The sequence below is a fragment of the Chlorocebus sabaeus genome, chromosome 17, assembly GCF_047675955.1.
Source record: "Chlorocebus sabaeus isolate Y175 chromosome 17, mChlSab1.0.hap1, whole genome shotgun sequence".
Lineage (NCBI taxonomy): Eukaryota > Metazoa > Chordata > Mammalia > Primates > Cercopithecidae > Chlorocebus > Chlorocebus sabaeus.
The window spans coordinates 18,572,973-18,596,057 of record NC_132920.1 but is presented as its reverse complement, the minus strand read 5'-3'; the positions used below and the strand labels follow the sequence as shown (position 1 = coordinate 18,596,057).

At 39.8% G+C, this 23,085-nt stretch overlaps 1 long non-coding RNA gene across 9 annotated transcripts in view; it reads right to left on the bottom strand.

Annotated features, from left to right (window-relative positions):
- The window catches only part of LOC119626796 (uncharacterized), a 201,514-nt gene that overhangs the window by 159,543 nt on the left and 18,886 nt on the right, over window positions 1-23,085 (bottom strand). For 3 of the 9 annotated variants that reach the window (XR_012089054.1, XR_012089053.1, XR_005242957.2), the window contains exon 2: window positions 13,445-14,200. The exons of the other annotated variants lie outside the window; for them this stretch is intronic. This is a non-coding gene — a long non-coding RNA (uncharacterized lncRNA). The remainder of the gene's footprint in view (window positions 1-13,444; window positions 14,201-23,085) is intronic. 9 annotated transcript variants of the gene reach the window in all.

The window sequence follows — 23,085 nt, the reverse complement described above, 5'->3', positions numbered from 1 at the left end:
TCGGAAATACCCTAGTCCTTGCCCCAAGAAGACCTAATCCTCCTGCAGACATACCCTCCTTACTCTCTCCCTAAATGCCCCTCCCTCATCTGCTTTATGAGGCCTCAAATCCCTTACTCAATACTCTACACTTCTCAATGAAAAGTGAGAGGAAATAATTCAAATATTCACAAGAATAGAAACCCATGGGCTGAAATTCACATGATGCCTCAGATCGGATTATCCTCTGAGAGCAGGTTGTAGAGAAACGAGAGTGAGACAATGGAAGTCCTATGTGCTTAAAGAGTGGGATGGACAATTTGCATGTGGAATCAGAGTCACTCTCGCACTAGATCGCAGACCTCATCAGGGCAACAAGACCTACAGAAACAACCCCACGCTGGCTTGGCCTCTTGTCTCAACTCTAAATTGCTGTTACCTTGATAAACCTCTGTGTCCCTATCCGTGAAATGAAGGCTTAGACAAGAGGATCTCTAAGATCTTTTGCATTATAAAAAGCCTGCAATTATGCTGATTTTTTAGGGGAGGAGACAATGTATTTGGATGGAGCCTTTGAAATCACTGTGGAGGGAAAAGGTACCATTTAGTACATAAAAGTAGCCATTTATCTTATTTTTATTTATAAATGTATTTACTTTTGTTCTTTAATTTATTAAAAGATACCCTATTAACATTTGCTGGAAGACATGAGAGTGGCTTTCAAATACATGAAAGGCTCCCACATGGATGCCCTCTTTCTCAAGATCAGTTGTCCCATATCTCTCCATAAGACAAAACTAAAACTAATATGTAGGAGACAGACTTAAGTTTAATATGGAAGAAATATTTTATTCATTTGGGGGATGGTCCAAATATAGAATCCATTGATTGAGGGACTAATAGGATTACCAGGATCTATGTTTATCAGAAATATTTAAGCATGGGGTAAGCAAACAGATCGTACTGATATGGTGGTCACAGGTGGTCAGGGCAGAAATGGAGGTCTATTTCTGGACTACATCTGTCAATCATGGGCATCTATGGTTTCATGAACATTTTACCCCCATAAACACATTGCTTTCCTCCAAGAAGATTCCTGAGAATGAGAATGTTTGCTTCTGCAATAATTATTTGATGACAGCTCTTGCACCAACTTTCTTGGATAGAGAATCCTTCCCAATGCTTCTCACTGCTGCCTACCTCAGCCAACAGCCTGTCCAACAGAAGGGCTTTTTAGCACTCATATCAAAGCCTCCTGTGTGCAAAGTGCCCATTGTTCATTAGTGAAATGTGACTTGCACCTGCTTCGTGGAGGTGTACGGCTTTCACTGTGTCCCTCTCGGTTTCTGCAGGCTGTAGCAAAATCATAGGGCCAGTCACTTTGGTGACAAAGGAAGCCACGCTCTGCCAGTCAAAACCTGGACCAGCTGTGCTGGTCCTGTGTGAACCAGGTGCCTACTGCTTCCCCAGGGACCTGCTGCCAAGTCTTGGCAGCGGGTAAACCAGCAGCTGCTCCTCCAGCTTCAGTCTTGTATATTTCTCTCCTCCTTGGCCTAAGAATCTAAGCACGTCCCCTGGGAGGCCTGCTACAAAGAAGAAGAAAGAGAACTTTGAAAGAGGGAGATCCAAGGGTTATGATCCAAGGGAGATCCAGATGGTTGACTAACGGCACAAAAAAGGAGAAAATGTAGTCGACATGAGCATAAGACAAATATCAACCAGTCTCACCTTCCCATTTTGTGATTACATCATCCTCAAGATAGGAGAAATTCACAACAGAAAAACAGGGATCACAGCAAGAAAAGAAATTGCTTGTTAATCATATCATTGATATTATTATTATTGAAGATCTGACTCATAGATTTTAAATCCATACCAACACTGATCCAGATAAAACCATCATGATGAAAACTACCAACCTCAACTTAGATGATCAGGCAGTACCATCTGCCCTGCAAGATGCTTACTTTCAGGACTTCTCGTGAATTCATATGGACAACAGCTTCAGGAATAAGATTAGCATTGGTTCCTATGTGTTTTCCTGGTTATAGATTCACTCCGTGTGATGACTCAAGAAACATTATCAGGCTATAACTAAATGTATGGATGCGGTTCTTAAATTGTATATTGTCTGTCTTTTTTCTAGAAAATATTTAAACACCAGTAGGCTGCTCAATTGTCTATGCCCCTTAAGCCCCACTATCTCCTCATTGGATCTTAATGATGTTATTGAACTAGGTGGACCAGGAATGAACAACAAATTTGCCAAGTGAGTTACTTCCTGTCTCAAAAGGGCTCTTCCGTGCACATTGCCCTTGGAGAGGGGGTGAAGTGCTGGTTCCGGAGCAGTCAACCCCAAGTCAGGAGCAGGTGGGGGAGGCTGGAGGCAAGTGTAAAAGACACTGCTGTGTAGTGACTCATTCTTCCACTGACTTCATTTGCTTCTGTGTGTTCAGTCAGTTGGACAGCTGTGTTGGCCATGTGAAGTCAGAGAATTTTTTTGTTCCAATGACAGGAAGATGGGGGGAGATAGAGGGGGACAGATAAAACAGTGGGTGTGTGTATGTGGAGAGCCATAATTGCTACATGACTTCAGCTTCTCTGACTGGCTAACAGTTACCACATTAGTCACCAACCCTCAAAGGGTGACACAAGCCTGGGTGGACTCAACACGAAGTGAGACAGGCCTGGCATTTGCAGTCCAGGTTTGGGAAATGGCTCTCACTGTGTCCCAGGGAAGTGAGGGACAAATGTCTACAGTTAAAGAAAATGATCTTTAAGCTGGAAAATGAGGAAAATCAGGCTACTTAAAAAATACATAAAACAAGGACCTTGCTCTCAAAATGTCCACAGTTTAGGGGGAGGGACAACCCCTGATTAGCCAGAAATATAAGCAACACTCTGGGATCACAGAGAGGGAGTAACTCTGGATCACTGGAGACTAGCAAAGCAATGTAAGTGTAGCCCCAGCCCACCCATCCTTTCTAAAGTCACACGGTCATTCCACCCTATCCTCTTCCTTATCTCTGATTGGCATTCGCCCTCTCCTGTTTTTTTGCAAAGACAAAGCCAAACCTCTGACACTCACTTCAAATCTTCAGCCCAGGTCTCAACCGTCTTATACAGGGGTCAACACACTATGACTTGCAGGCTAAATTTAGCCCACCACCTGTTTTAAATAAAGTTTTATTAGAACACACCATTTGTTTAACGTATATGGCTGTTTTTATGCTATGAGAATAGTAAGTTGTGAATGAGTCTCTAGGGCCCACTAAGCCTAAACTATTGGCTATCCAGCTTTTCAGAAAAACTGTTTGCTTACCCCTATTTTAGTGAATAGTAAAAAACAGTATTTCTCACTTATGTGATGAATTCCCTCAACATTTTGACCCAGCACCTATTAAAAAGTCTATACCTGTTTCTGTTGCCATCTGTGCCTATGTAGACCAAGTAGATGAAGGTGCTTCCTCTCCCATTCAAGACCAATTCGTCCATTCTGGCCCTTGGTGCCATCGCCTCTCCTTCTTTCCAGATGTTTTCTCTCATATCTTTAACCTAAAATCAGGGTTAATAACACTAAACACTCTCCTCTTTGGGATTCATCTTTACCTTGCTTTTTACTATGTTCTCTCTGGATTAGAGCATCTCTTCTCTGACAGCATCATCAAATCGTATGTCTGTGTTCTCCTCTATTGTCATTTTTGACTTGTAGTTCAGTGATCTGCCAATCTCTGCACCTCACTATCCTGTGGGAGCCACAAAAGTATCATGTCCAAAGCTAAACAACATCTTCCTCAGGAAAACTTCTCCCCCTTGGACTTCTCTGTCTCTGCTACTGATAACACCAACCACCTAGAAATCTACTAGTCGGCTTTCCCTTCACACCATACACACAACGAGACAAAGATGCCTTTGAATCTACTGTCTCAATTCCCTCCCCCTCCAGTAAATGTTCAATGCTCATTCTCCCACCACCTGCCCTGGGCTGGCTCCCTCTTCTCTCACCTGTGCAACTGCAATGGCCTCTTCTCCAGTGGATTGTCCTGCCTCCTGTCTCATTCTCCTCCAGTCCAGTCTCCCTACTCTCGCTTGAAGGTTACCATCCATGTAAATCAGACCGTTCCTCATTCCTGTTTAAGATCCTTTACTTACTCTATATGCATGGCCTGTAAAATAAGTTGTAAGTCCCTTAGCCAAAACTTCTCCATGGTGTGATCTTTAGCTCTCTTACCAGTCTTATCTCCTATATCCCTGCCCTAGGCCAGTAACACAACCTAATCCCACCATGGTCCTTTTTTCTTTCTTTTTTTTTTTTTTTGGTGAGACAGAGTCTCACTCTGTCGCCCAGGCTAGAGTGCAGTGGTGTGATCTGGACTCACTGCAACCTCCACCTCCTGGGTTCAAGCAATTCTTGTGCCTCAGCCTCCCGAGTAGCTGGGATTACAGGTGAGTGCCACCATGCCCGGCTAATTTTTATATTTTTAGGAGAGACACGGTTTCACCATGTTGGCCAGCCTGGTCTCGAACTCCTGACTTCAGATGATCCACCCACCTTGGCCTCCCAAAGTGATGGGATTACAGGTGCGAACCACCACACCCAGCCACCACCGTCCTTTTTTGAATGCACCAGTTCATAAAGACAAGCCACAAATACCCGCTGGGTTTTAGAGCTCTCCCTCTGGATGAACCCCAGCCCTGTTGCCTGATCCATATCTGACTCTGCTCCAATTTCCTCTTCCCCTGGCTCTATGACTCCAACCTGATCCCAATTCAGGCCTTCTGAGTCTGGTATCTAGAGTCTATCTTTCTGTTAAACCTAGACTTTCTTCTAATCGACTTTGACTTAGCTTAATCCCCAGTTCTTGGACTTTTTGTTTGCTTTGGGAATGAACATCCTACACGAATTATTAGACACCCTTACAATTCAATTCCAGGTTGTGACTCAACCAACAGCCAAGGAAACCAGCCTCAGCACTCAGGAGTGAGCCCTTAAGATACCTCCGGTCCTAATATACACTCTCTCCATATCAAGTCAGCTGTATCTCCCTTACTCTTCCCATGTTCCCAGAGTCACTAGTGGCATGGCGGCTGCAGCATTTACTCTGAGATAACTTTGCCATGAGCTATCTCACCTTTATTTATTTTCACTTCGCTCTAGTATATTGACTTTGGCAACAAAAGACATCATTCTGTTTACAGCATTCTGGTTTTAGTAGTAGTATTTCCATTACAAAATACAGTAATTCTCAATCGCTGAAAATGTCAACTCCTAGAAAACGTAACATTCCTACATGTGATATTAACATTGTTCTCAAATGGTTGTCGGCCGAATATTCATTTGATGAATCTGATTTTTCCGAAATAGATGATCCCGATGATTCAGACAATTCTGTGTGTTCTGTTTAGAAATAACTCCAAGAACAGTTTTTATATTTTATTTTTACATTGAAAATCAGTCAGATTTGCTTCAGCCTCAAAGAGCGTGTTTATGCAAAATTAAATGAGAGCTGGCAATGAAATACACTTCTTTTTTTTCTAAATGGAAAAAAGGGTTAATACCTCCATAGTATTTCATGCCCACACTCTGTCTGAATTGGTATTTTAACCCTTGTTCACCTGGCTAAATAATGCTGGGTCTTCCAAATTCATCTCAGGTGTCCCCTCACCCATATAACTTGTAGCTTTAGGAAGTGGGGAAGACACTGAAGAATTTCACTAATAAATTCAGTAGAAACTAGAGAACAGGCCAGGCACAGTGGCTCACGCCTATAATCCCAGCACTTTGGGAGGCTGAGGTGGGTGGATCATTTGAGGTCAGGAGTTCAAGACCAGCCTGGCCAATATGGTGAAACACCGTCTCTACTAAAAACACAAAAATTAGCTGGGCAGTAGTGGCACACACCTTTAATCCCAGCTACCTGGGAGGCTGCAGCAGGAGAATCGCTTGAGCCTGGGAGGCAGAGGTTGTGGTGAGCTGAGATCGTGTCACTGCACTCCAGCCTGGGTGACAGAGTGAGACAAAGAAAAAGAAGAAAGAAAAGAAAAAAAGAAAAGAAAAGAAAAGGACACACCTTGAGGAGAGAAAAAGATAATGAGAACAAACAAAAAAATCATTACTATAGAATGAGGTATAAATTAGGTTAGGGTTTAAACTAAGATTTTCCCTGGCTGTCAGATCCAAACCTTATAGTGATGGCATTATAACAAGAAAAAATCTGTGTAAATGAATACAGGATAGCTATAAGTCACACATTTTCCAATTAGCTCTACTATAGGGGAAGATCTGGAGGGAAATTTGTGAGGAATTAGGAACACAGATGAAGAATGCAGAAACAAATTAAAAGAATAAGCCATCCATAAAGACTGTGTATTCAAGAGAGTTTTCAGATTCAGCTCGATGTTGTTTCTCTGGCTGACTTTGGACTGGGCAGTGCTAAGTAAAAAGTCATGAAGCTCCATATCCTCACTATCTCATCCAGTTTTTTCAGTCATCACACCTGTAAGAAAGCCTCAGGTATCAGGAACCTGCACTGAGAAAAAATGGATGCTCAGGCTTAGGTTTCTGGCTCACAATAATCTAGGCAAACTGCTACCCAGAATGGCCCTCCCTCCCCTGACATCTGCTCTAAGTTGGGTTCAGGGATGGGAAAATGGGAAGAAAGAGGTGAGTTAGAACCAAGAAGTCACACCTTCCCTAAACACTCTCCCTCAAACAAGCTCACTGCACCTTCTCAATGTTCCAGAAATATCTTGTGATCACTCCGTGATAGCCTATAGCACATTTTCTTGGTAGCATCGGCTTATACACATATACACATTTCCTCCAAGTACGTTGTATTTGAGCAGTTTACGAGCAGATAGGGTAGAATAGAGTGTGGTAACAAACTGAATTTCAGCAGCTTAGTGCAAGTTATTTTTCAATCATGCAAAATTGGATGCAAGTTGGTAGGAATTCCCTCCATCTGGCAATCCTAGGTCCAGGCTCCCTCTACACTGTGACACTGTTAGCTCAACACATCATTTCTGCAGTCATGGTGCCATGGGTGAGAGGGTGAGAAAGCAGCACCGTAGCTCTTAATGTCTCTGCCCAGGATTTGCATTCATATCATTGCATTCACATTTCATGCTAGAACTAGCTGCATGGCCTCATCTCCTGCAAGAGGCTGAGAGGCACAACCTTCCAGTGTGTTCAGGAAGGAGAGAAGAATTCAATATGACTGAGCATAGGAAGTCTCCATCACTCCGGTCTCATTTGTCATTGTTACTCCAATACCTAAAAGAAAGGCAAGGATGTAGCAGCTACTGAATAAAAGTTTGTTGAACTGTGTTGACTCTGCCCAGCAAACTTAAGTAAAGTCTTCACAGAAAATGAGATCAGGAAGTGGAGAAAAGTCCTCTGTGAAATCTTAGCTCCAGGAAAGGAGCCTGAAATCAGAGAAAAACCAGGAGAGACCATTGTTAAGGAATCCAAATGAATGAATTAAGAATAGTCAATAGCATCATATGCCACAGAGGAGATAAATAAAAAGATGACTGAAAACAGGCCATCAGATTTGACAATTAGGTCATTAATGACTTTTCTCTGGTGCAGGCCAAATCTCATTATGGTGAGTTTTAAGAGGGCGTCTAAATCATTTCAGTGAGTTGGAGTTTCATAATATGAATGTTGCTCAAAACAGATGGCTGTTTGAGATTTGTGGATGTTTAGTTACTCTGAGCTTTTTTTTTAACCCTAATACAATTTCTCTCCATGTAAGAGTAATAATAGTTACCATTCATCCCAGACTTCCTATGTGCCCAGTACTCTGCTAAGTGCTTTGCTCACATTATTGGTAATATTAAATAACACTTCTGTAGAGAAAGTATTGTCAAATTCTGGGCTCATGGTTAGTATACACTGCAGAGAAGACTGGGACCCAGTTCTTCTTGGTTCCAAAATCTGTTCTCTTTCAACTACAGCACAGTCTTGTTCCCCAAAACATGCAGTGATTAAAGCTGTGGATAGTAGATCTGGGGCTCTTCTTAAAGAGTCAGATAACAAGATGTCAAGGTGAAAGGGCCGTCTCATGTTGAATCAGACCATCCTTTTCTCTTGAGCTTTGGAATCCTCCCATACCAAACCATAGCTATTGTTACAGATGTTCTGAATTATCATTCTGAAATTTTCCTCACTAAAGACATAAATTACACAATGCATATCCACACTTTCTTCAGTTCTTCCCTGTATTGCTTACTTTTCGCCATCTCAGCCTTCCTTTTACTTATGTAAGTAATAATTTGGTAGCCATAAATTATCTTTGATGATGCTTAATCCTCCAATGTTTTCTCTTTCACACAAAATTGTGAATAGTGTGCTTTATTGAATAATGACATTTTCAAAGTAAATTAACAACAAAATAAAATGTATACTACAAATTTTGTAAGAAAAATAGCGTCTAGCATGCGTTGGTTTGATTGCAGTTGGATTGAGAGAATATCTTTGGAAAATCTTCTTCAGGTCCGTGGGAAACTGGAAAGGAAGACTTGGAAATGCTTTGGCCACACCAGTAAGCAAACAATTCAATCATAGTTCATCTAAAGGTCCCCGAGAAAATAATTCTTATTCTCACCCTTGGAGAGTATAGTCCTACGATTGTGTGGTGCTTGATTGTTTAACAATCCTGAAATTACCAGGCAAATGGCCTTTTTTAATTCGTAGCTGCTACTGAATCCCTCCCGGGCTGGCTCATCTGAAACAGTTCTTACATGAACACAGTGCTTCACATACTTTTTGTATATAAAGTCCATACTTGACTTTTCGTTTTATTTAAAAATTCAGGCCAAGCGTGGTGGCTCATGCCTGTAATCCCAGCACTTTGAGAGGCTGAGGTGGGTGGATCACTCAAGGTCAGGAGTTCGAGTCCAGCCTGGCCAACATGGCGAAACCCCCTCTTTACTAAAAATACAAAAATTAGCCGAGCATTGTGGTGTGCGCCTGTAGTCCCGGATACTCGGGAGGCTGAGGCATGAGAATCACTTGAACCCGGGAGGCAGAGGTTGCAGTAAGCTGAGATTGCACCTCTGTGCTCCAGCCTAGGCAACAGTGTGAGACTCTGTCAAAAAAAAAAACACCCCAGACTTTCTGGATGAGGGGTATTGAGACACATATATACCTTAATCTATCAAGCAAATCAAGTGAGAAGTCTACGCAACTTAGCATTTATAATTTCACTGCAATTTTTATTCTAACCTTCACCAGGACTTTCAAGTTTATATATTAATTTCTCAGAGCCTGAAAATTAATTATCATCAAAAGTAAGACTCATTTCATGTGGATCTTTAAGGACGAGTGTTAGAAAATAAATATTAAGCAGAATGAAATATTATAGGTGTGTTTCATTTATTAATATAACAAATATTTACTGAATGAACACATGAAGTGGCCACAGTACTGAGTTGGGTGCCATAAAAAGATATCCTTTATCCTCAGTGCATCATAATACAGTAGAAAAATGAAACTAAGTGAATGGATTTGCACTTAAAAATGGAAAGAAATATATCTACGGATGCAAAATAATACACAATTCTACTTTAAACTTCTGCACACTATTCAACATCCAATTTACGGAATAAATAAATTCAAATACCTCATAATAAATAGTATGCTGTAACTAAGAGATTCATTGCAGATTTTCTTTAAGCAACAAAGTCTACTTATACATATTTCTACTATAATTCTCTGGAAGCTTGATCTCTCACTCTCTTCCATACATTCTTTTCTTTACATTGTTGACCCTTACCCCAGTCCTAGCCCCTTATTTTGGTGAACAGACTTAACCTTAACATCACAGAGAAAATAGAAACTGTCTTCCTTCATCTAATCAGCTTTTCCTACTTCCTTTGTCCAAAGAAGGAGGCATGTCATCGCCAATCAAAGTTCAGCCCTTTCAGATATATTCTGGGGCTTACTCCCTTCACTGCTTTCAGACTTTGCCCCTTGGGTTTTCCCTTTCTTTGCTTTGGGACTTAAATCTACTGCCTTAATGCTTACTGCCAGTTTCACCGACATTTCCCCAGCCATTGCTTGGTTGGCGGGAGTTCATCCTCTAATCATTTCCTCAAAATGGGTTGACATGAATAATGTCTCCTGTGTTCTTGCACATTGCAATCTGTTTTTCTAGAATCTTTCAGATGTAAAAGATATTTTAACCACATATAAAATCTTTGGCTCATTCTTTAAAAAAAAAAAAAATCTTCTAAGGGTAGATTCATATCTTTAAAGAAGTCTGACTCCTGTCCAACTTCATCCCATCGTGAGTGACTTGATATTTTTACAGCCTCATTCAAAATATTCATTCTTTATTCTAATCATTTTATGATTTGTCTTGACTTCTCTAGAGCATTTTTTTCTGGTCCACTGTAAGCCCTTTAAATATGTAGATACTTGCCTTATTTTATATTTGAAAAGTTTTCTTGAATTGTATTGTATTTTTAAATATTTGTTCTGTTTTTTTGTTTTGGTTTTCTCTTGGTAGACTTTATGTGAATGTATTTGATCTCCTTTGCTTGTGCTTTATTCCTATAATTTTGTCTCTAATCTTATCTCTGTATTTCTTGTTCATTTCATTTGCTGTTGTCATGTCTATCTCCTTTGTCCCTCACTGTACTTTCTATGGTGTCTACTCTTCCTTGTGCTGAATCTAATTTATTAGTCTTTACTTCTGAAATAATTTTGATTTGTTCTTTTATTTCTTTCATGATTTCTACCAAATCCCATTTCACCTTCTCCTTTAATTTGTTGCTTATTTTCTGTTGTCCAGTCCTGAGTCCTCATATTTCTGCTTTGTATACTTTCATTAAAATAACTGCTATTGTGTGGCAATTCCTCAAAGACCTAGAACCAGAAATACTATTTGACCCAGCAATCCCATTACTAGGTATATGTCCAAAGGAATATAAATCATTTTATTATAAAGATACATGCACACATATGTTCACTGCCACACTAGTCACAATAGCAAAGACATGTAATCAACCCAAATGCTCATCAATGATAGACTGAATAAAGAAAATGTGGTACATATATACCATGGGATACTATACAGCCATAAAAAGGAATGAGATCATGTTCTTTGCAGGGACATGGATGGAGCTGAAAGCCATTATCCTCAGCAAACTAACACAGGGACAGAAAACCAAACACTGCATGTTCTCACTTATAAGTGGGAGCTGAACGATGAGAACACATGGACACATGGAGAGGAACAACACACGCTGGGGCCTGCTGGTGGGGCGGGTAAGGGAGAGAACATCAGGATAAATAGTTAATGCAAGTGGGCCTTAATATCTAGGTGATGGGTTGATAGATGCAGAAAACCATTATGGCACACATTTACCTATGTAACAAACCTGCATATCCTGCACATGTATCCCAGAAGTTAAAATTAATTTTAATTTAATTTAAAAGTAATAATAACTTATTACTCCATTAAGTTTTTTATTTTTAATTCATGGGACGTTAAGTTACAAGCTTTATCTGCATCTCGGCAATAGTTTTCTGGTGCATTTTGTTCTTCTGTAGGAACTTTTTCTATTATTTTCTGCAACTTAATAGATCTCTGTATGCCAGCTCTTTTTTTGTTTACTCATATTTGAATGAGTTCGATTTTCCTGAACCAGCTAGACAAAGAATACTAGGGCACAGAAGGGAAGGACTGAGGACATCCAGTGTTCTAAGCTTCACAGATAATGGGCATCCTCCTCTGTTACAACAGACTGTTTACTTTAAAAATGATGCCTCTCTGCAACTACATTCTCTTTGCCTTTAATGTTCAAAAGAACAAAGCTGGAGGAATCACATTAGCTGACTTCAAATTATACTACAGAGCTATAGTCACCAAAACAGCATACACTGGCATAAAAACACATAGACCAATGGAACAGAATAGAGAACCCAGAAACAAATCCACATGCCTAAAGTGAACTCATTTTGGACAAAGGTGCCAAGAACATATATACTGGGGAGACAACAGTCTCTTCATGAAATGATGCTGAGACAGCTGAATATCCATATGCAGAAGAATAAACACTAGACCCCATCTCTCACCATGAACAAAAATCAAATCAAAATGGATGAAGGACTTAAATCAAAGGCCTCAGACTATGAAACCACCACAAACAAAAAAAATTGAGGAAAATCTCCAGGACATTAGTTTGGCTGCACAGGCAACCAAAGCAAAAATGGACAAATGGGATTACATCAAGTTAAAAAGCTTCTGCACAGCAAAGGAAACTATCAACAAAGTGAAAAGCCAACCCACAGGATGGGAGAGAATATTTGCAAACTGCTCTACAGTTTAGAGCTCAAACAACTCTATAGGAAAAAAATCTAATAATCCCATCCAAAAATGGGCAAAAGATTTGAATACACATTCCTCAAAAGAAGACATACAAATGGCAAACAGGCATATGAAAAAGTACTCAACATCATTGCATCAGAGAAACGCAAAACAATACTACAATGAGATGTCATCTCACCCCAGTTAAAATGGCTTATATCCAAAAGATAGGCAATAACAAATGCTGGTGGAATGTGGAGAAAAGTGAACACTTGTACACTGTTGATGGGAATGTAAATTAGTCAGACCACTATGGAGAACACTTTAGAGGTTCTTCAGAAAACTAAAAATTGAGCTACCATATAATCCAGCAATCCCACTGCTGAATATATACCCAAAAGAAAGGAAATCAGTATATCGAAGAGGTATCTGCACTCCCATGTTTGTTGCAGTACTGTCCACAATAGTCAAGATTTGGAAGCAACCTGTATTCATCAACAGATGAATGGATAAAGAAAATATGGTACATATACACAATGGAGTACTATTTAGCCATAAAAAAGAATGAGATCCTATAATTTGCCACGACATGGATGGAACTGGAGATCATTATGTTAAGTAAAATAAGCCAGGCACAGGAAGACAAACATCACGTGTTCTCACTTATTTGTGGGCTCTAACAGTCAAAACAGTTGACCTCATGGACATAGAAAGTAGAAGGACGGTTACCAGAGGCTGGTAAGGGTAGTGGGTGATTGAGAGGGAAGCAGATACGGTTAATGGGTACAAAAAAATAAGAAGAATGAATAAGACCTACTATTTTACAGCACAACAGGGTAACTGTAGTCAATAGTAACTACATTTTAAAATAACTAAAAGAGTATAATTGGATTGTTTATAACACAAAGTGTAATTGCTTCAGTAGATGAATACCCCATTCTCCGTGATGTGATTATTATGCATTGCATGCCTGTATCAAAATATTTCATGTACCCCATAAATATATATACCTACTATATACCCATAAGAATTAAAAATTAGAAATTTTTTAAAAGAAAGAAGAAATTTAAAAAGATTCAGAATGGCTTCTTCCCATGTGATGTCACAGTATCTTTATAAGCCACTGCCACCTGGGACATATCTCTTACCTTCCACGGGAGTATCCTGACTTTTTGTTGATCTATTTTCACTTGCACTTTTTGTACTCTGCCACCCATGTGGTCCCAGGCCTTTGCCACCTCCCTTTGGTGGCACACTCTGTTCCAGTTCCTCTAGGGTGAGCAGCATCCCAGTTTGCCCAGGTTTGGGGAGGTTCCTAGGACAGAGGACTTTCAGTGCTAAAACCAGTAAAGTTCCAGGCAACTAGGAAGAGTTGGTCACTCTGATTTCATGTCTGCTCATGGGAGTTACCACCCCAGATGGGGCCCTCTGCTCTGGAAGTGAACACTGCTGTGTTTTCTGAGACTCCCGCCACAGCTGCTGCGTCCTCACCTCCTTTCCATTGTCCATCACCATTTACCATGCAGCTTCTTGCCAGCTTCCATTGGCCTCAGGTGTTTGGGGCAGCATGTACACATAATTTGTAGTTCAAGAATATTCTGGGTCTCCTAATTTCACTGAAAATGGAATTTGTAGATTTGTAAAATTTGATTTACTGTTCTGCATAATTTCCAAGAGGAGAAGTGGCACAATTCAGACTAAGCCACTACCACGTTTCCTTGGAGCTCAATAGATGTGTTCAGTTGTCTTCATGGAGTTCCAGTTTGAAGAGCTCCACTTCTGTTATAATTGACTTTCTTAACCAACTCTGCGGTTACAATTACGGCGCTCAGCATAAGCAGACCATGTATGTAATACCCCACAGAGAATGATGAACCAACAAGATGAATTTCAGGTTGTGTATGCTGCATAATACAAAAGCACATGAAGATACGTAAAAACACAAGAGCACATTATAAGCCTCAAGTACTATACCGATATAAACTACTAATATTAAACTATAGGCACACTAAAAAATCAGAATGAAAAATAAATAACAGCCTGTATATGGTGCAAATGGAATACAACACTAGGTTCAGAATAGCCCTCCTCTGAATACAAAATTTCTGTTTCTTGATTATAGCCAAATTCATGAAGATAAGTATAAGAAATAGTCAGAGTAAATGCTCCTCTACGCAAGTTGTTGTGGCAGATGCTGCTGCATGGGTTATTTTATTTAATCCTAACAACTCTTCAAGGTAAGTATGAGTGTCAAAAAAGTGAAAATACTCAAGATCACGCATCAAGTAAATGCCAGAACTAGGCTGCAAACCCTGGGCATCTCTGGGGCAACACCAACACTCTTCTTGCTACACCACTCCATCTCTTTTCAATCAAAGAAAGGAATCACAACAAGCTCCATGCATGGAAGAGAAACCTTGAGGGGGATAATAACTTAAAACAGGCAGAGTGGAGCAGACAATCACTGAGTTCGAACCAGCTGTGGCACAAACTCAAGTGTAAATAGTATAACTGCAGCAGGAACACAGAGGGAGCAAGAAAGTCAGCAACTATATTGATTAAGATTTTTTAATGCAATTGCTTCAACAAGCTGGAGAGACATTTAAGACTCCAACAACTGGGTACATCTGGTTTCCTCTCTCGACAGGAGCCCATTTGGACGAAGTGGGAATTAAATTCACAAATGTAAGAAACTAGAATGGTTTATCAAATTTCTTCCTGCTGTTATGAAAAATAATGTTGTGATAGGGAATGAGATTAAATCCTTCAAAAATCAAATTTAGGTTAAAAAACAGAGAGAGAGAGAGAGAGAGAGAGAGAGGCAGGATAACTGGTCTGCCAGAGGGAACAGAAGTATCTGGTCTAATTCTTGGAAAATGGTTTGCAGAAAGAAGTCTGTTTCTTCATGTCACTGAAAAACTATTAAAATCAGAGAAGCTCCAAGCATTTGAAAAGCGTTAGCCCATAGCCCCTTCCCAAATTACAGGCACAAGGCATCCAAAGACTCAGGTCGGGATGGTATCGTCAGAATCATCTTCGTCTTCAGTCGACCCTCACAGACCCCGCAGTGTGCATGTTAGCTCTCAGCTTCTGCATAGTGCCCCCATAAACTGGAAGAGATTGGGGGTTGCAAGGATTCAGCTTATAGAAGGAAACTGCACCATTTAGGAAGCTAAGTGATTTGAAGGACATATGTAGCTATTACCAAAAATATCAGGTTTGGAGGAAAAGTAATTGCCAGTTTTGTCATTACTTTTAATGGCAAAAACCACAATTACTTTTGCACCAACTTAATACCTCCCTGCAGTGCATAAATATTAATTTCACTAAGTTCTAACTATTCCAATAACTTACTCAGTAGGGAAATAAAACATTAACCCTTTATTTCCAGATACTGGTGCATATGGATTCCATTAACCTTTCTCTAACTACACTAGCCTACATTGACTTCTTTTTTCTATAAAAAATTACTTCTATGGGTGTGTAATTTGACCCATAATTGCCTTTTTGTGATTGTTTATGCAGGTAAACTCCGACTCAAAAGAATAGGTTCTGTAAGCATTGGAGCCAAATTGATAATCCAGAGCAAGTACTTAACATATATCAATTCATTGATCATGAGAAAAGGGAAATTTTAAGGGAGGGCTTGGAAGGGAAGGAGATAATTACATGCAAAGCAAAGAGAACGACTTCATGAAGCATCCAAACACTGGACTTCGGGCAGCCAAAGGTTTACAAAGGAATCCTGAAAACCTGGGAGAAGGGAGGGCCGAGGTACCAGCAGACAGAGGAAGGTATGAGAAATATTGACTGGTGTGTTGAACTATTTGTATGCACTGAACCAAACATTGAATTAAAGGCTATCCTCTTCAACAGAACATGTAGTTTCAGGAGGTACACACATGAATAGCAAAGAAAGAGAGGCACATTCCCCTGTCCAGAAACGTCATCCTCAGAAGCCAATGTGGTGATGGTTGTCAAAGTCAACTTACTCTTTTATCCCAGAAAGGAGTATGAGACTATGTCAAGTATGAACACAACTCATCCAATAGAAATCAAACCCTGGTTGTATCTTTAGGCCACAATGTGTTGCCTTTTCCTCACTCAGTTTACTCCCTCTTCATCTTTTTGTTGTCTCTAGCCTTCAAATTTAAGGAAGAAAACTCATATTTACAAATGCTGTAAGACCTCATATAATTGATGTGTGTATGTCTGTGTCATTCTCCATTTCACAATTTTCTTAAGTACAAAGCATTAATATCGCTTTTGTTAAATGAGCAAAGATGCTAAGGAAATGACCAATCAGACCATACGAAAAACAATTTTCATCCTTAAAAAGCTTAATCATCATATGGACAAACTTTGAAGATCGATGCATTGTAAAAAGAAAAAAAAAAAAACAAACAAACAAAAACTCAGATGAAGCAGACTTTAATGTTTCTCTTTACTGATTTTGTTCTTTCTTAGTCAACTCTTGGCTTTCAGGGGGAATGAACACTGAATCCAAGATGAGGCTTTTAAAATCTGAGTCCACCCTAAATCCTGTTTGACAGTTTTATACTTGATACTAAGAAACTCTGAGTTACAATGCTGACAGGTGGCAGAGCAAATGAGAAGCAAGGAATCAAAGGTAAATAAAAGGAAGGCCTTGTTTTATTTTATTCATTTTCATCAAAGTCTCTAAATGTTCTAGTTTTTTAAACATATGTGCCGAACTGGTTACACTGGAGTTAAGGAGAGGAGGAGAACGAGGTCTGTCGTAGTCTAAAACTGCAATCAGAGAAATAGGAATGTCTATCCTCCAAAATGTCACCTATTTGTTTAATTTTCTCCTATTCATTTAACCAAGATAAAATGTATTGCATATATGGCATCAAGTAATCTGATTCATACATGATAAACAAGGCACCACCTTTGAACTTAAAGGAGCTTATAATCAGTTAAAGGAGAAACTCTAAAAATTATTATCATATAATTCATGGTGGTAAACATAGGAAGATCAAGGCAGTACTGAGTATGGTTGGAGAATTTATAGTCCAGAACTCCAGACTCAAATTTCAACATTTTTTTCACTGTATTGGCTGTATTCATTGACTTCTTTGGCAACTGGCTTGCAGTTTTTCTCTTGACCCTAAATTTTAAGTGACTTTATTATCTTCATAGCCAATCTTACTTCATGGCTTCAGAAACTTCCTCTTCCACTCCACTTTGGCTACCTCCTCTGTCTCAGTCCATTCTGGCTGCCATAACAAAATACTATAATCTGCGTTGCTTACGAATAAGAAAAAAATATTTCTCAAGTTTTGGAGGTTGGGAGTCTGGGATCAAAGCACCAGCAGGTTTGACGTTTGGTGAGAGCCCGCTTTGGCTCACAATCTTCTCACTGTGTTCCTCACATGTCAGAAGAAGCAAAGGATTCTCCAGGGTATCTTTCTTTTTATTTTTTTTATTTTTTATTTTTTTTCCTAGAGACAGAGTTTCATTCTGCCACCCAGGCTGTACTGCAGTGGCACTGTCATAGGTCGCTGAAGACTCAACCTCCCAGGCTCAGGTGACCCTCCCACCTTAGCCTCCTGAGTAGCTGGGACTACAGGTGCAACCCACTGCATCTAGCTAATAGCGTGTGTGTGTGTGTGTATGGAGACGGGGTCTCACTACGTTGCCCAAGCTGGTCTCGAATTCCTGGTTTCAAGCAGTTCTCCCTCCTTGGCCTCCCAAAGTGCTGGAATGACAGGTGTCAGCCACTGCACCTAGCTTGGCATCTCTTATAAGGGTATTAATCCCACTCATGAGGGCTCCCTTCTCATGACCTAATTAACTACCAAAAATCCCTCCACTTAATACCATCATATTGGGGGTTAAGATTTCAAAATATAAACTTTGGGGAACACAAACATTCAGTCTATAGCACCCTCCCAAATTTTTTTAAGAGATGGGGTCTGGCTCTGTCACTCAGACTGGAGTACAGTGGTGTGATCGGTAGCCTGGAACTCCTGGATTCAAGAGGTCCTCCCTCCTCAGCCCCAGAGTAGCTGGGATTACAGTCATGAGCCACTGCACCCAGCCACCCTCCCATACTTGACATCACTCAGAACTGCTGAACTGCACCATCTCTGGAGCTACTTATTAATATAAGCATAAGGCAGTTTTGACCACAAGCCACTGCTGTTCCACCTATACCCTAAGTTATTCTCAACACACATGTTGTCAGTCCTATAGAAACCTCTGGAGCACTTCCTACTTTACTTTCTCCTTTTCCACACCTTCTAGGCTTCATTTCCTTCCTTTTTTATCTACAATTCTGTGGTTAATAATATCAGCCACTCTCTTGCTAGTCTTCAGGAACTTTCTTGCTCCACTATCTTCTAGCTGCACCTACCTAACAAAATCCCAAATCTATATGAATTCAATATCCTACATCTCAATGAATGTCTCACAAGTTGCTAAGTATTACCAGAGGAATTTGCCCAACCAGGCTGACTGGAATCACCATAAATTTATGGTTAATAACTTCACTCGGCCCCTGAAATTTGCCCCAAAACATTATCATCCCCATCACCAAATTCTCCCATTCTCCACTTCAATTTCACAGATTCTCAAGTATTCCCAAATCTCACTACCATCAATCTTTCCTCTACCATCTAGCAGATGACCTCTTGGAGGAGCAGAAACCATCAGACAGTAACTCCTTCAGCTTCCCAAAAGACCACTTACACAACTGTCTTTCATCCCTACGTACATCAACATGTCTTTCACTTGCATCCCAGATACCATCCTCTGGTTTGGTCAAGGACTGTGTTTATTGAGTGTATCTTCCTGTATGGTCAACTTCTTTTCTACCAGATTCAACCACGTTCAGATATCTCCAGATTTTCTCTCATGTGCTTTTTCCCCATTCTAACTAAAGACTATTACTGTCTCCTCTCTTCTGGGCAAACTTCTCCAAGGATTGTCTAGAGTCAAAGTCCCCATACTTTCATGTCCTAAAATTCTCATCCACTCCAGTCTGACTTCTCTCTCACATGCACTACTCACCTACGCCCAAACAATTCTATAAGGTGATCAATGATTTCCATGGTATCAAATCCAATGGACCCTTAATTTTTATTTTGACATCTCAAAACATGCAGCATTGTTTTTCCCGCTTACCAAAAGATCCTCCTTGCCTCCTTGACTTAACAATCTGCTAACTTAGTTTCTTGACCAATACATCTCAGTCTCCTTTCCTGGTACTCATCCTCTATGCACTCTGTAAATGATAGAGTTTCTTCATCAAATTTCTTTGCCTGGTTGCATGAAAAGTTGTCTATCACTATTGGCTTTCATTTTCACAGTGGGCTGGAATTCCAAATACATATGAGTAGCATTATTCATTTTACATGGTGAAAAACAATGTTTTTCCTCTGAATGACAGAGCTAACATTAATTTTTTGACATTGCATGAATGGTGAAAAAAATGTTTTTCCTCTGAATGACAGAGTTAACATTAATTTTTTGACATTGCATAAAAAAAGGATTAAAAAAATTCTGTGACTTCATCTTACCTGTTAATACTTGATTTAGATTTTACCATTAAAATTTTTATGAGCCAAAGGGTTACAGGAGTGAAAATAGTTGGGAAGAACTTCTGAAAATTCTCTCCTCCATAAAAGCAACAAGACCACTGGCAAAATTTTCAGATTCAACTTTTTCCGAATGCTGGAAGTGAGCCAAAGGTTTTCAGCAATCCAGGGAGCACTTATTCAAGAAAAACAGTAAGAACTGCAAGCTCTGTATCATTTCTACTTCCCCTATCCCTACTGTCCCACCCTCAGCTCCATAATAGCCTTGAAAATGAGAAGTTAGAGAAGCACAGAATGTATCATGTAGTAAAGATGAAAAGCAAGGTAAAGCAACACTACAAATTGTTTATGAATACATATAAATATAAGTGTAAAGTATTCACAGGAATTAAAACTCCTAATTCCAGATAGTTGTTACCTCTGTGGATGACAGAAGAGGAATGAGATCTGGTTGGTTATGGAGGCTTCAACTATATTGATAAGAATTTTATTTGGAGCCAGGCGTGGTGGCTCACACCTGTAATCCCAGCACTTTGGGAGGCCAAGGCAGGTGGATCACGAGGTCAGGAGTTTGAGACCAGCCTGACCAATATGGTGAAACCCCATCTCTACTGAAAATACAAAAATTAGCCGGGTGTGGTGGCGCACGCCTGTAGTCCCAGCTACTCAGGAGGCTGAGGCAGAAGAATTTGCTTGAACCCAGGAGGCAGAGTTGCAGTGAGCTGAGATTGCACCACTACCCTCCACCCTGGGCGATAGAGTGAGACTCTGTCTCAAAAATAAAGAATTTTATTTGGAAAGGAGAAGGAAGGGAGGGAGGTAGAGCTGCAGCAAATAAGACAAAATCATGTCTGAGCTGGGTGATTCATACACGATTTTTTTGTTATATTGGTGTCTATATTTTTCTGTATGTGAAATATTACATAATAAAATGAAAGACGTACGTGTGTGTATATATATGTACCAACATATGTGTGTGCACCAAAACATGGTCAGATTTATTTTGACTTTAACCTATCAGCTCTTCCAAGTATAGAGACTAGAGAAATTAGAGCCGAAACTAGATTATTAGGCCATTGATGTGTCTTGCTAATTAATTCTCTATGGGATCCCTATAAGAATCTTCTTTTTATTTTAAGATAATACTTGTTCTTATTGGTAAAATAAATTCAAGATTGTTATCAATATTTGGAAACTACAACAAAGTATAAGCAATGCAATATAAAATTATACATAGTCACTTTGCTGAGAGATAACCACCATTTCTATCTGGGTATATATTCTTTCAGTTTTTCTTTTTTCTATGCAGGTACATCTCTTTATGTAAAATTAGGATCATGTTCTGCACATGTAAATGAGATTATCATGTGTTTACTGAAAACCTCCAGTGACTTCCCACTACCCTCCCATAGAATCTAAACTCCTTCCCTAACTTTGGCCTCAGAGACTCTGTGTGAGCCAGACCTGCCTGCTTCATCTCTCCCGCTCTTCCTTGCCTATTCTGTATTAACACCATCAGCCATGTTGTTGGGTCAGGCTTGCTTCCAGCATAGTACCTTCGCACATGCACTTCTCACTACCCGAGATGCTCTTCCCTCGGGTGACCTGCTTGAATTATGGTTCACCAAATATTCACTTCCTTACTTCTCTTACTCTGGGTGGAATATACTTCCCTGTCCCAATGATATTGGGTTTGTCCATGCAACTTATGTTGTTCAATGGGATGTTAGCAAACGTGACACAAATAACAGCTGGCAATATGCTTATGTGGTGAGATGTGTCCTCTTGTTTCTCCTCTGCAATCATCAAAAGGAACATGCCCCACTGACCTGCTGGTGTACGATTTACATGGTCAGGCCTGGGCACAATTTTCAACTTCATATCCAGCCCAGCCAAGCCCAGGTTGAATCAACTAAACCCTGCCTACCTTTCTCAAAGAGAATAAATTATGTGGAGATAATGAGTTAATTTATCTTAAACCACTGGGTTTGGGGGTGGTTCACTACCAAGTATTATTATGGCAATACTTCATGAATGGAATCTTGTCTGTTTTCATAGTTTACTCTTGCACTTCATGCAGATCTTGGTTCATGTGCCACCTCCTTTGCATCCCTTTCTATCCCTTAGACTCTGCTTTATATGTATGCACAGTAGGGATCATAATTCCTACATCACAAATGTATTTGTGTATATTGTTCACTGCAGTCTCTCCAATGCCTAGAATGATGCCTTCTGTATTGTACGTGCCAAATCAATAATTCTTGAATGAGTGAGTGAATATTTGAGCCTCTTGCTTCTTAAAACTTTGTAAAAACTCCTCTTCATTTATTTTTTTAATTGATACAATGTAAGGATGAAAGGCTGGTGTGTAAGCGGTCTTTTGGGCAGCTGAAGACCTTTCCCTCTAAAGTTTGCACAGTTTTTTACTTTGACCTATATAATAAAAGTTTTCACTAAATTTTTGCAAAAACTTGATTTTATAGTTTTTAAATCTATAAGATGCAAGTAATATGCAATTGTTTTAATTTGCTTTTTTGTGTAATTGGTGAGGTTAAACATTTTTCATTTTTTACATTGATACAATTAAAAAAAATTCATGGCATACAATGTGATGTTTTGATATATGTGCACCAAAACATGCTCAGATTTATTTTGACTTTAACCTATCAGCTCTTCCAGAGACTGGAGAAATTAGAGCCAATCGAGAAGGACTAAATCAAGCTAATTAAAAATAAGATTACCATATGACCCAGCAATCCTACTTGTAGGTATGGATCCAAAAGAATTGAAGTCAGCATGTCAAAGAGATAACCTGCACTCACATGTTCATTGCAGCACTATTCACAACAGCCAAGATATGAAAGCATGGACATGGCAACCTAAGTGTCTATCAGCAGATGAGTGGATAAATAAAATGTGGCATATATACAATGGGGGCGGGCATGGTAGCTCACGCCTGTAATCCCAGCACTTTGGGAGACTGAGGCAGGCGGATCACCTGAGGTCAGGAGTCCGAGACCAGCCTGGCCAACATGGCAAAACCCTGTCTCTACTAAAAATACAAAAAATCAGCTGAGTGGGGTGGGAGACTGGGACAGGAGAATCACTTGAACCCAGGAGGCAGAGGTTGCAACGAGCCCAGATTTAGCCACTGCACTCCGGCCTGGGTGACAGAGTAAGAGTCCATCTCAAAAAAAAAAAAAAAAAAACAGTGGTATATATACAAT